We start from the raw sequence: 12,763 nt of genomic DNA on the forward strand, positions 1-12,763 counted from the left end.
TGTACTAAAATGTCTATTATAAGTAAATAGTTTATGATTAGTGAATGACATATTCACTTATTTTGTTAGATACTTCTCCTTATTAGCTGAAATCGTATTATTTCAAAGCCATTTTAGCTGTCTCTCTAGCTGTTAATTCAGAACAGATTCACAAATCATGGGAATTTGTCACGCAATGCAAAAGTTGATTCCCTCTGAGGCACGTGTTGCTAGGCAACCCCCTGCACTTGCCAGGGCAACCTTGCTCCCTTTGTGGCTAAACCCAGTGAATGAAACTCTCACACCCTGATCTGTGTCACCTGTCCTTGTGCTTGTCTCCACCCCCCTCCAGGTGTCGCCCATCTTCCCCATTATCCCCTGTGTATTTATACCTGTGTTCTCTGTTTGTCTGTTGCCAGCTCGTTTTGTTTCGTCAAGCCTACCAGCATTTTTCCCTCTACTCCTGTCTGTTCCTGCTTTCTAGTTTTCACGGTTTTGACCTTTCTGCCCACCCTGACCCTGAGCCTGCCTGCCGTCCTGTACCTTTGCCCCACTACTCTGGACTACTGACCTCTGTCTGACCTGAGCCTGCCTGCCGTCCTGTACCTTTGCCCCACGACTCTGGATTATCGACCCCTGCCTGCCTTGACCTGTCGTTTGCCTGCTCCTGTTGCTGAAATAAACATTGTTACTTCGACACAGTCTGCGTTTTGGTCATACCTGAAACGTGATAGAAACATGCAAATGTTTGTACTATGAAACTAAATAAATTCTGCACTCTGATCCACAAAACATATTTGCTAGATTAGTGGTAGTGTTGTTAGACAAAGAAAGGAAAGTGAAATTCAAAACGTGATGTAGTTTTATTGGAATTTGCAGCTGTTAACGGTTAGTAAAGAATCTGCTACCTTCTGACATGACTTACTGCATATTCGCCCTGATTAAAGCTGACCATCCAGATTTTGTAATTTCGAAATTAAAGATTGTGTTATTGTTGCATTATGAAATTGGAATGAGTCTATTGGGCTGGCATGGGCAGACAACACTGTTAACTTACAACTTGATAGCGATAACCTCAGCAGTGCAGTAATAGACCTGTGTGTTTTGAGTGTCTCTTCCCCATAATCATTAGTCGAGCTGTAGGTTGAGGCAAGTAGCAGTGTCTGAGAATGTCTCCTGGTATTGCAGCTGCAAACATTTCACACACTACAGTCGCCCAGATCTGAGCTGGAACAGCTATGCAATGGAGGGCCGTTATACTGTACGATGCATGTGAACCGACAGACCTTCACACTACAGATGCTACGAAAGCACTGTGACTACACAGGATGTGGAAACCCCTCAGCTCAGGCCGCCAAAATTCTCTCACATCATAGTCCGTCCACCTCAATACATAGACTGCAGATACTTTGGTAACACTTTAGTTGACACCCGTGCAATAATACAATATGACACGGTCATAACCATGTCATAATATGTCATAACAGCTGACATAACTTGTTATAACCTGTCATAATATGGTCATAAAGGGTTTTCTAAATTTAATCTGGAGTGCCAGAGTGCGTTCAGAGCGTACACTGGACACTCTGGCCGAGGAGTAGGGTTGATACAAGCGTTCTGACCACAAAACGGCATTCAAGCACCCAAGCTAACATTCCCTCCATTTTTTTCATTACTGAGCAAATTTCAGGTCTGCTGAGGGCAAACTTGAACAGTTGTGAAATTCTGTGCAACTTCCGGCTACAATTTACAGTGAACACTAAAGCTGTACCCACTTTAAGTTCATTTTAACAGTGGTCAAGTAGGCTACTGCTATTTTATCATAATGTAGGCCTACCAGAGTGGCCTACCATCAAAAACAATAGAAAAAAATGCATCTCATAACATTTTAACACGGAAATTGCTGCTATATTGTTCAGCCTACAGCAGCAGCCAATGTGTGGTGTTCAATGTAGGCTTACATTCCATGAGACTTTTGAAACATGCAGGGATTGACATTAACCTGTTTATCCACTCATCCTTCAGACAAGGAGGTGACTGAAGATGTTGTTCAACTCAAATCAAATCAAATTTTATTTGTCACATACACATGGTTAGCAGATGCTATTGCGAGTGTTGCGAAAATGCTTGTGCTTCTAGTTCCGACAGTGCAGCAATATCTAACATATAATCTAACAATTCCACAACAACTACCCAATACACACAAATCTAAGTAAAGGAATGGAATAAGAATATATACATATAAATATATGGATGACCAATGACAGAGCGGCATAGGCAATATGCAATAGATCGTATAAAATACAGAATATACAGTTGAAGTCGGAAGTTTACATACACTTATGTTGGAGTCATTAAAACTCGTTTTTCAACCTCTCCACACATTTCTTGTTAACAAACTATAGTTTTGGCAAGTCGGTTAGGACATCTACTTTGTGCATGACACAAGTAATTTTTACAACAATTCTTTACAGTGTCACGGTTGTCGTTGGTGAATGAGGACCAAAATGCAGCAGGTACGTGTATGCTCATATTTAGATTTATTAACTTACAAAAAACAACTGAATACAAAATAACAAAACTACTAGAACTAACAAACGAACAACAAAACAGTCTGGCAAAGCCTAGGGCTGAACACAGAACAATCACCCACAAAACACAAACACAAACACACCCTCATTTATGAGACTCTCAATCAAAGGCAGATAGAAAACACCTGCCTTCAACTGAGAGTCCCAACACCAATTCACCAGACATAGAAACAGACATACTAGACTCCACATAGAACTACCTAGACATAAACCAAACCCCGGACATACTAAATCAAACACCCTTTACACAAACACACCACCCCGAACCACATAAAACAAATACCCTCTGTCACGCCCTGACCAAACTACAAAACAATTAACCTTATATACTGGCCAGGACGTGACAGTACCCCCCCCTTAAAGGTGCTACCCCAGAAGCACCTTAACACAAAAAAAATTACCCCCAAACAATACCCAAAAGAAAATTCCCCCTTACTAAAGGGAGGGAAGGGAGGGTGGCTGCCGTCAACGACGGCACTGTGCTACACCCCCCCTCCCCAACCCACCTATATTGGAGGCGGCTCCGGCTCAGGCCGTTCCAGGCTGTCTGGGCAGTCTGGCAGCTCGGGACGTCAGGGCAGTCTGGCAACTCGGGACGGTCAGGGCAGTCTGGCAACTCGGGACGGTCAGGGCAGTCTGGCAACTCGGGCAGGTCAGGGCAGTCTGGCAACTCGGGCAGGTCAGGGCAGTCTGTCAGCTCGGGGCAGTCTGGGCAGTCTGGCCACTCCGGCAGTTCAGGGCAGTCTGGCCACTCCGGCAGTTCAGGGCAGTCTGGCCACTCCGGCAGTTCAGGGCAGTCTGGCCACTCCGGCAGTTCAGGGCAGTCTGGCCACTCCGGCAGTTCAGGGCAGTCTGTCAGCTCGGGGCAGTCTGGGCAGTCTGGCCACTCCGGCAGTTCAGGGCAGTCTGGCCACTCCGGCAGTTCAGGGCAGTCTGGCCACTCCGGCAGTTCAGGGCAGTCTGGCCACTCCGGCAGTTCAGGGCAGTCTGGCCACTCCGGCAGTTCAGGGCAGTCTGGCCACTCCGGCAGTTCAGGGCAGTCTGGCCACTCCGGCAGTTCAGGGCAGTCTGGCCACTCCGGCAGTTCAGGGCAGTCTGGCCACTCCGGCAGTTCAGGGCAGTCTGGCCACTCCGGCAGTTCAGGGCAGTCTGGCCACTCCGGCAGTTCAGGGCAGTCTGGCCACTCCGGCAGTTCAGCGCAGTCTGGCCACTCCGGCAGTTCAGCGCAGTCTGGCCACTCCGGCAGTTCAGCGCAGTCTGGCCACTCCGGCAGTTCAGCGCAGTCTGACCACTCCGACGACTGTTGACTGACGGGCAGCTCCGACGACTGTTGACTGACGGGCAGCTCCGACGACTGTTGACTGACGGGCAGCTCCGACGACTGTTGACTGACGGGCAGCTCCGACGACTGTTGACTGACGGGCAGCTCCGACGACTGTTGACTGACGGGCAGCTCCGACGACTGTTGACTGACGGGCAGCTCCGACGACTGTTGACTGGCGGGCAGCTCCGACGACTGTTGACTGGCGGGCAGCTCCGACGACTGTTGACTGGCGGGCAGCTCCGACGACTGTTGACTGGCGGGCAGCTCCGACGACTGTTGACTGGCGGGCAGCTCCGACGACTGTTGACTCGCGAGGCTGGGTTTACGCACTTGCCGTTTAGTGCGGGGAGCGGGAACAGGACGAGTCGGACTGGGTGGACGCACTTCCGGGTCCGCACGAGAGACAGGAGCTGGAAACCCAGGGCTATGGAGGCGCACAGCCGGTCTAGATCTTACCTCCTGCACAACCCGCCTTGGCTCGATGGAACTAGTAGCCCTGCACGAGCGGAGTGCTCGTACAGGGCAGACTGGGCTGTGCAGGGGCCTGATGGTAGCCGTGCGTAGAGCGGGAGTTGGGTAGCCTGGTCCTCGGAGGCGTACCGGCGACCAGATGCGCTGCGCAGGCATCCTCCTACCAGGCTGGATGCCCGCTCTAGCACGGCACCTGCGAGGGGCTGGAATAACTCGCACCGGACTGTGCGTGCGTATGGGTGAGATATTGCGCTTCTCAGCGAAACATGGCGCTCCCCACCTCATACGCTCCTCCATATAACCACGGGTAGCTGGCTTCCGGCTCTTCCTTCGCCTAGCCAAACTACCCGTGTGCCCCCCCCCAAAATTTTCTTGGGGGTGCCTCTCGTGCTTCAACGCCAGTCTTGTCCCTCGGAAACGTTCCCGGTCCATACCAGCCTTACTCCTATCCTCTCTCTCGCGTACCACCTGTTTCCAAGGAAGGCGATCTTTCCCTGCTTGGATCTCCTCCCAAGTGTAGGAGCCTTCTCCCTCCAAGATCTCCTCCCAAGTCCATCTCTCTCGTTTGTCCTCTTCGAAAATCCTCCGCTCCTTCCTCTGCTGCTTGGTCCTTTGGTGGTGGGTGATTCTGTCACGGTTGTCGTTGGTGAATGAGGACCAAAATGCAGCAGGTACGTGTATGCTCATATTTAGATTTATTAACTTACAAAAAACAACTGAATACAAAATAACAAAACTACTAGAACTAACAAACGAACAACAAAACAGTCTGGCAAAGCCTAGGGCTGAACACAGAACAATCACCCACAAAACACAAACACAAACACACCCTCATTTATGAGACTCTCAATCAAAGGCAGATAGAAAACACCTGCCTTCAACTGAGAGTCCCAACACCAATTCACCAGACATAGAAACAGACATACTAGACTCCACATAGAACTACCTAGACATAAACCAAACCCCGGACATACTAAATCAAACACCCTTTACACAAACACACCACCCCGAACCACATAAAACAAATACCCTCTGTCACGCCCTGACCAAACTACAAAACAATTAACCTTATATACTGGCCAGGACGTGACATACAGACAGATTATTTCAATTAGAATTCACTATATCACAATTCCAATGGGTCAGACAGCGCCTTTAAACAGCTTGGGAAATTCCAGAAAATTATGTCATAGCTTTAAATCTTCTGATAGGCTAATTGACATAATTTTAGTCAATTGGAGGTGTACCTGTGGATGTATTTCAAGGCATACCTTGAACTCAGTGCCTCTTTGCTTGACATCATGGGAAAATCAAAAGAAATCAGCCAAGACCTCCAGATTGTAGACCTCCACAAGTCTGGTTCATCATTGGGAACAATTTCCAAACGCCTGAAGGTACCATGTTCATCTGTGCAAACAATTGTACGCAAGCATAAACACCATAGGAACACGCAGCCGTCAGACCGCTCAGGAAGGAGACGTGTTCTGTCACCTAGAGATGAACGTACTTTGGTGCGAAAAGTGCAAATCAATCCCAGAACAGCAGCAATGAAACTTGTGAAGATGCTGGAGGAAACAGGTACAAACGTATCTATATCCACAGTAAAACAATTCCTATATCGACATAACCTGAAAGGCTGCACAGCAAGGAAGAAACCACTGCTCCAAAACCGCCATAAAAACCCTAGACTATGGTTTGCAAATGCACTTGGGGACAAAGATCGTACTTTTTGGAGAAATGTCCTCTGGTCTGATGAAACAAAAACAGAACTGTTGCCTATAATGACCATCGTTATGTTTGGAGGAAAAAGGGGGAGGCTTGCAAGCCAAAGAACACCAGCCCAACCGTGAAGCACGGGGGTGGCAGCATCATGTTGTGGGGGTGCTTTGCTGCAGGAGGGACTTTTGCACTTCACAAAATAGATGGCATCATGAGGAAGTAAATTATGTGGATATATTGAAGCAACATCTCAAGACATCAGTCAGGAAGTTAAAGCTTGGTCGCAAATGGGTCTTCCAAATGGACAGCGACCCCAAGCATACTTCCAAAGTTGTGGCAAAATGGCTTAAGGACAACAAAGTCAAGATATTGGAGTGGCCATCACAAAGCCCTGACCTCAATCCTATAGAAAATTTGTGGGCAGAACTGAAAAAGTGTGTGCGAGCAAGGAGGCATACAAACCTGACTCAATTACACCAGCTCAGGAGGAATGGGCCAAAATGTACCCAACTTATTGAGGGAAGCTTGTTGAAGGCTACCTGAAACGTTTGACCCAAGTTAAACAATTTAAAGACAATGCTATCAAATACTCATTGAGTGTATGTAAACTTCTGACCCACTGGGAATGTGATGAAAGAAATAAAAGCTGAAATAAATCTGAAATGTCACATTCTTAAAATAAAGTGGTGATCCTAACTGACCTAAGACAGGGAATTTTACTAGGATTAAATGTCAGGAATTGTGAAAAACTGAGTTTAAATGTATTTGGCTTAAGTGTATGTAAACTTCCAACATCAACTGTACATATGAGATGAGTAATGCAAGATATGTAAACATTATTAAAGTGGCATTAATAAAGTGACTAGTGATCCATTTATTAAAGTGGCCAATGATTTCAAGTCTGTATGTAGGCAGCAGCACCTGCACTGACCTCGCCTTCTGGATGGTAGCAGGGTGAACAGGCAGTGGCTCGGGTGGTTGTTGTCCTTGATTATCTTTTTGGCCTTCCTGTGACATCGGGTGCTGTAGCGGTCCTGGAGGGCAGGTAGTTTACCCCCGATGATGCGTTGTGCAGACCGCACCACCCTCTCAAGAGCCTTGCGATTGTGGGATGCTCTCAATTGTGCATCTGTAAAGGTTTGTGAGGGTTTTAGGTGACAAGACAAATTTATTCAGCCTCCTGTTGTGTTGTTTGATACTTTACAAAATAAAATGCATTATTCCCATACCATTATTACAGAGAATCAGAGCTAACCTCTGCCTATTGGCTACTAGCTTATTCAAGCCTGTCTCAAAATACAACACTGCCCATTCAAGACATAAAAAGCTCTTTACTTGACTCGCTTTTAAAAGATGTCTAGAAATGCACATGTTTTGTGCCCTTGTAAGGAAGCAATCACTCCCCCATTGCTGACTAAAAAGTATACATAACTGGGCTAAAAACTCATTAACTAGCAAAGGATATGAGCAAATGTACAAATGTGCATCGCTACATGTAGTTCTCGCTTTGATCTCAAAACAATCACATCTACTCACAACCGATCAAAAACAGTCCAGTTCAAAGTGAATGGCACAGATCCATATATGGCAATGGTCTATTTGCATATAGGCTTACTGCACCCCTCTCCCCATTCCCCCGTCCCCCCGCCATAGTGCCTGTGGATGGGATCTAGTGTTTTTCGGATTCGATCCAATATCTTTGCTGTTGACTCCCGACTCCTGCTATCAGAGTATTTGGAATTGACTCTCTTTCGACTCCGACTCCAAAACTAAAATACTCAAGGCTAATCAATACTTCAGCTTAGCTGCTTTTTTTAACATTAATTTAACCTTTTCACACGTACCAACAGATGGTTGTGATCATTCTACAGTGGTCCCTGTAGCGTACGATCAAACCGGTGTGATTAGAATGCTTGATTAGAACGCTTATTTAGAACGTCCAGTTTCGTTTGACGCAACAATCAGCATTTGAGCTGGCCACTGTTTTTTCACAGAAACATTTAGCACAAACACAGTCCTTACAAAGTTATGTCCAGAATGTGACAAGTTTATTTTTGGAAGCAATGTTCAGACATTCACAGAAGTAGCTACAGCATAACACAATCATCCAAACCGGAAAATGTAGGCTACATTTGTTCTTGCGCTAACTGAGGAAAGATTGACATAACACAAGCGGTCATATTTTTATAACTCTCGGCAGACAGAAACTAGAATATGAATTAGCTAATAGCAATTACTATTTATAATTAATCACATCACAGGTTAGCTCACCATTGATTGAAATAATTGAGTAAAAGACTTTCTAGAAATCAAAAGTAATCCGACGATGGGTAGATTGTGCGTGCAGCCATTTTTGTCTTTTCGCATCAGCCAAAGAGGAGACAAGATGAGTTTGGTCTATAGTATGCATGTTGAAGAGGGTGTGTCGTCTACCATCATTCACATGAACCCTCCCTCACCTCATTTTGTTATAACATCTTTGGTCCAGAAAGCATTGTATGTCAACAAACATGGCTCCACACATAGCGGGAATTAGCTTAGCTCATCATAATCAGTACAACCTTCAAAAAAGTATAATATATGTCCATTACAATCTATGCAAGAATCGTAATGCATGATTTCTCACCAGTACTTAAAAACATGTGAATAAAAAAGTAAATAAATAAATAATTACCACACAAAACATTTTCTTATAGTGATTTATTGATAGAAGTGGCATGTGCAGGCAGTCAATCATTTAACCTCTCACTCCCACTCTGAGCCATTCAGAGTTGTTGTTTATGTATGTAGCTAGTGAGCTAAGCTGTAGCATTAGCAATGTCTTTCAAATGGAAAGCAATGTCTTTCAAACTCACAATATGGAAATTCTGGAGATTTTTATGAATTCTGACAATGAGTCTAAATATGAAAGTCAGGAATCAGATTCTGACAGTGACAGTGACAGTTAGGAGCAGCCCCCCAACCTTGTAGCCATTGAGATCACTGAATCTGAGGACCCCTTGTCCACTGACCAAGTCCCAGGTCCCTTTGAAGATACTGGTGGTGATGGAGGTAGACTGACAGTGGATGAAGTACAGGAGTTCTGTGGTAGCTGGAAGGCCGCCAACCATTTCACCCCTGCTGGCCATGCTGTTTGCTTTGATGAGTCCCAGTCTGGAGTGCAAAGCCCCGTGCCATTTCCCTCTGAGGCAGTGCTTCAAGCCGTTTCTGACCGAGGAGCTGGTGGGAGACATAGTAAAGGAGACCAATCGCTATGCCTTGGAGCTACAAGAGAAGAGAGAGCCAGGAGTGAAGGAGAAACTCAGTAAATGAGTGACAACCACAATTAGTGAAATGTATACCTTCCTGGTGACAGTCCTTCTCATGGGAATAGTAAAGAAGAACTCCCTAAGAGAATACTGGAGTACAGATCCTATGTTTGCAACTCCCTTCTTTGCCACCCTCTTTTCCTAAGACCGCTTCCCTGTTCTGCTGTGATGCCTGTATTTCGTCAACAACGCTACTGCCAACCTAAATGACCCGTTACACAAAATAAGAAATGTTCTTACCAGCCTGACATCAGCATTTGCTTTGGTCTTTGTGTCATACAAGGACCTATGCATTGATGAGTTCCTGATGTTATGGAAGGGTAGGCTGGCGTTCCGTCAATATATTCCTTCCAAAAAGGCAAAGGTTTGTGGTCAAGTTCTTTGTCATGTGTGACGTGAAGACAGGATTTGTCCAGAACATTAGTCTACACAGGGTCCACCACTGACATCCAACATTATGAGGGGCTTGGAGTTTCCGGATCCACGGTGATGACCATGCTGGCTCCTTATCTCGACAAGGGACACACTTTGTATGTGGACAATTGATACAGCAGTCCCACACTCTTCCAGCATCTGCTCTCCAATAGCACAGGGGCCTGTGGCACAGTCAGGTCGAACAGGAAGGGGATGCCGGCATTCGGATGCAGGAAGATGCAGAGAGGGGAGGTGGAGTTCAAGGAGAACGGTCAACAGCTGGCAGTAAAGTGGCATGACAAACGAGACGTCCATGTCCTCTCCACTGTCCATACAGCAACCATGTCGGCCACAGGGAAGGTGGACCACCTGACGGGAGAGAGAAAGATCAAACCAGACTGTGGGCTTGACTATAACCTCAAAAAATGTTCCATCTGATCGACACTGCTGCCCTCAATGGCCACATAGTTTACCGCCAACTAACAGGTGAGATGATTACTGAACAAGGTATTTTTTGTAATTGGACATACAGCTCACATACAAGTCACATAAGGTTCCATTATGCAATTATAGTGACAATATCTCACCCACCTACCCACTGCCTCATCATCCTCTCCCTTCCCTCATCCTCCCCACTCCCTCATAGGTAAAGTAATTACCTACCAAAAGTACAGAGAAAACCTTATGAGAGAGCTGCTGGAGAAGCACCACACCCCTCTGCGCCCATGCACTGGGGGCCGTCCTGCTGCAGACAATCCCCTACGCCTCACTGCATGGCATTTCCCCTGCAAAGTCCCTCAAACTGCTGCTCAAGGTAGTCGCACACGGAGGCACTGCAAAGTCTTCCTATCTGGCAACAGGAGAAGGAAGCAGAGGAGGTTGACAAAGTACATGTGTTTAGCTTGTGACACACCTCTATGTGTTTCACCATGCTTTGGGGAGTATGATATGGTCCAGCGCTATTGAGCTCATCTGCAGCAATTACTGACTGACTAACCTGACAGGTGACTTGACAGATGACCTGCCATGATACTCTGCCTTTAGAGGTGGGGGTGGAAATGCAGTTGTTGTTCAATCACTGCATGAAGATGAAATATGTGTTTTGCATATTCCGTTTTTTTCCCCCTCTAGTAAAACAAGTTTTTGTTGTTGTTGTTCAACCATCACCAATACTTCAATAAATAGATGACTATTACCTATTGGCCTATGTGTTTTATTGCTGTGTTTTAATCCAGTAAAACTGTTAAGGAATGTACGCTAGCAAACAAAAGCTGACCTCAATCTTCAGCTCGAAAGATGTCCAGCTCCAGTTATGATATTGGCAAATACTGTTTGTGTGTGTGGTTTCTGAATGTACAGAATAAAGAGGAATTATTAGTAATTGGAATACAATATCAGGATATAGCAATAAAACAATATTAAAAAGAAATAACATAATAACACTGCTATTGTCACGATCATCAAAAGGAGTGGACCAAAGCACAGTGTGGTAAGTGTTCATCGTTGTATTTATTTTACCTCAGAACACGACAAACAAAAATAATTAACAATGATAACAACCGTCACGTCTTGTAGGCTTAACAAGCAGTACAAAAATAAGATCCCACAACTACAGGTGGGGAAAGGCTGCCTAAGTATGATTCCTAATCAGAGACAACAATAGACAGCTGCCTCTGATTAGGAACCATACTCGGCTCAAAACGAAGAAATAGACACCATAGAATGCCCACCCCACACCCTGACCTAACCGCATAGAGAAACAAACCGTCTCTCTCAGGTCAAGGCGTGACATTACCCCCCCACCAAAGGTGCGGACTCCCGGCCGCAAACCTGAACCTATAGGGGAGGGTTCAGGTGGGCATCTATACTTGGTGGCGGCTCTGGTTCGGGGCATAGCCCCCAAACCGCCCGCTGATTCCCCCGCTTCTGTGTCGCCGGAGGAACCAGACCGTGGGTCATCGCCGGAGGCTCTGAACTGCCGACCGCCGCTGAAGACTCTGGGCTGCGGACTGCCGCTGAAGACTCGGGGCTGTGGACCGCCGCCGAAGACTCTGGGCTGTGGACCGCCGCTGAAAACTCGGGCTGTGGACCGCCGCCGAAGACTCGGGGCTGCGGACCGCCGCTGAAGACTCGGGGCTGAGGACCGCCGCTGAACACTCGGGGCTGCGGACCGCCGCTGAAGACTCGGGGCTGCGGACCACCGCTGAAGACTCGGGGCTACGGACCGCCGCTGAAGACTCGGGATCGCGGACCGCCGCTGAAGACTCGGGGCTGCGGACCGTCGCTGGAGGCTCCGGGCTGCGGACCGTTGCTGGAGGCTCCGGACTGGGGAGCGTCGCTGGAGGCTCTGGACTGAGGAGCGACGCTGGAGGCTCCGGACTGAGGAGCGTCGCTGGAGGCTCCGGACTGGACAGCGTCGCTGGAGGCTTCGGACTGGGGAGCGTCGCTGGAGGCTCCGGACTGAGGAGCGTCGCTGAAGGCTCTGTGCCATGGATCATCGCTACAGGTTCCGCGCCATGGATCATCACTGGAGGCTTTGTGCCATGGATCATCACTGGAGGCTCCGGGCCATGGAATATCACTGGAGGCTTTGTGCCATGGATCATCACTGGAGGCTCCGGGCCATGGATTATCACTGGAGGCTTCGTGCCATGGATCATCCCTACAGGCTCCGAGCCATGGATCATCACTGGAGGCTTCAGGCCATGGATTATCACTACAGGCTCCGGTCCATGGATCATCACTGGAGGCTTTGTGCCATGGATTATCACTACAGGCTCCGGGCCATGGATCATCACTGGAGACTTCATGCCATGGATTATCACTGGAGGCTTCGGACCATTGATCATCACTGGAGGCCTCCTACGTGGAGCTGGAACCGGTCTCACAGGACTGGGGAGACGCACAGGAGACTGGGTGCGCAGAGCAGGCACAGGGTATACTGGGCGGTGGAGGCG

At 47.4% G+C, this 12,763-nt stretch overlaps 1 long non-coding RNA gene across 1 annotated transcript; it reads right to left on the reverse strand.

Annotated features, from left to right (window-relative positions):
• Positions 1-8,769: 8,769 nt before the first annotated feature.
• Positions 8,770-10,118, reverse strand: LOC115148650 (uncharacterized). Its single transcript, XR_003866712.1, has 2 exons — positions 9,633-10,118; positions 8,770-9,348 (listed from the first exon to the last, which is right to left on the reverse strand). It is a non-coding gene; the product is annotated as an uncharacterized LOC115148650 (long non-coding RNA).
• Between the last annotated feature and the right edge of the window lie 2,645 nt (positions 10,119-12,763).

Source organism: Salmo trutta, chromosome 15 (genome assembly GCF_901001165.1).
Source record: "Salmo trutta chromosome 15, fSalTru1.1, whole genome shotgun sequence".
Classification (NCBI taxonomy): domain Eukaryota; kingdom Metazoa; phylum Chordata; class Actinopteri; order Salmoniformes; family Salmonidae; genus Salmo; species Salmo trutta.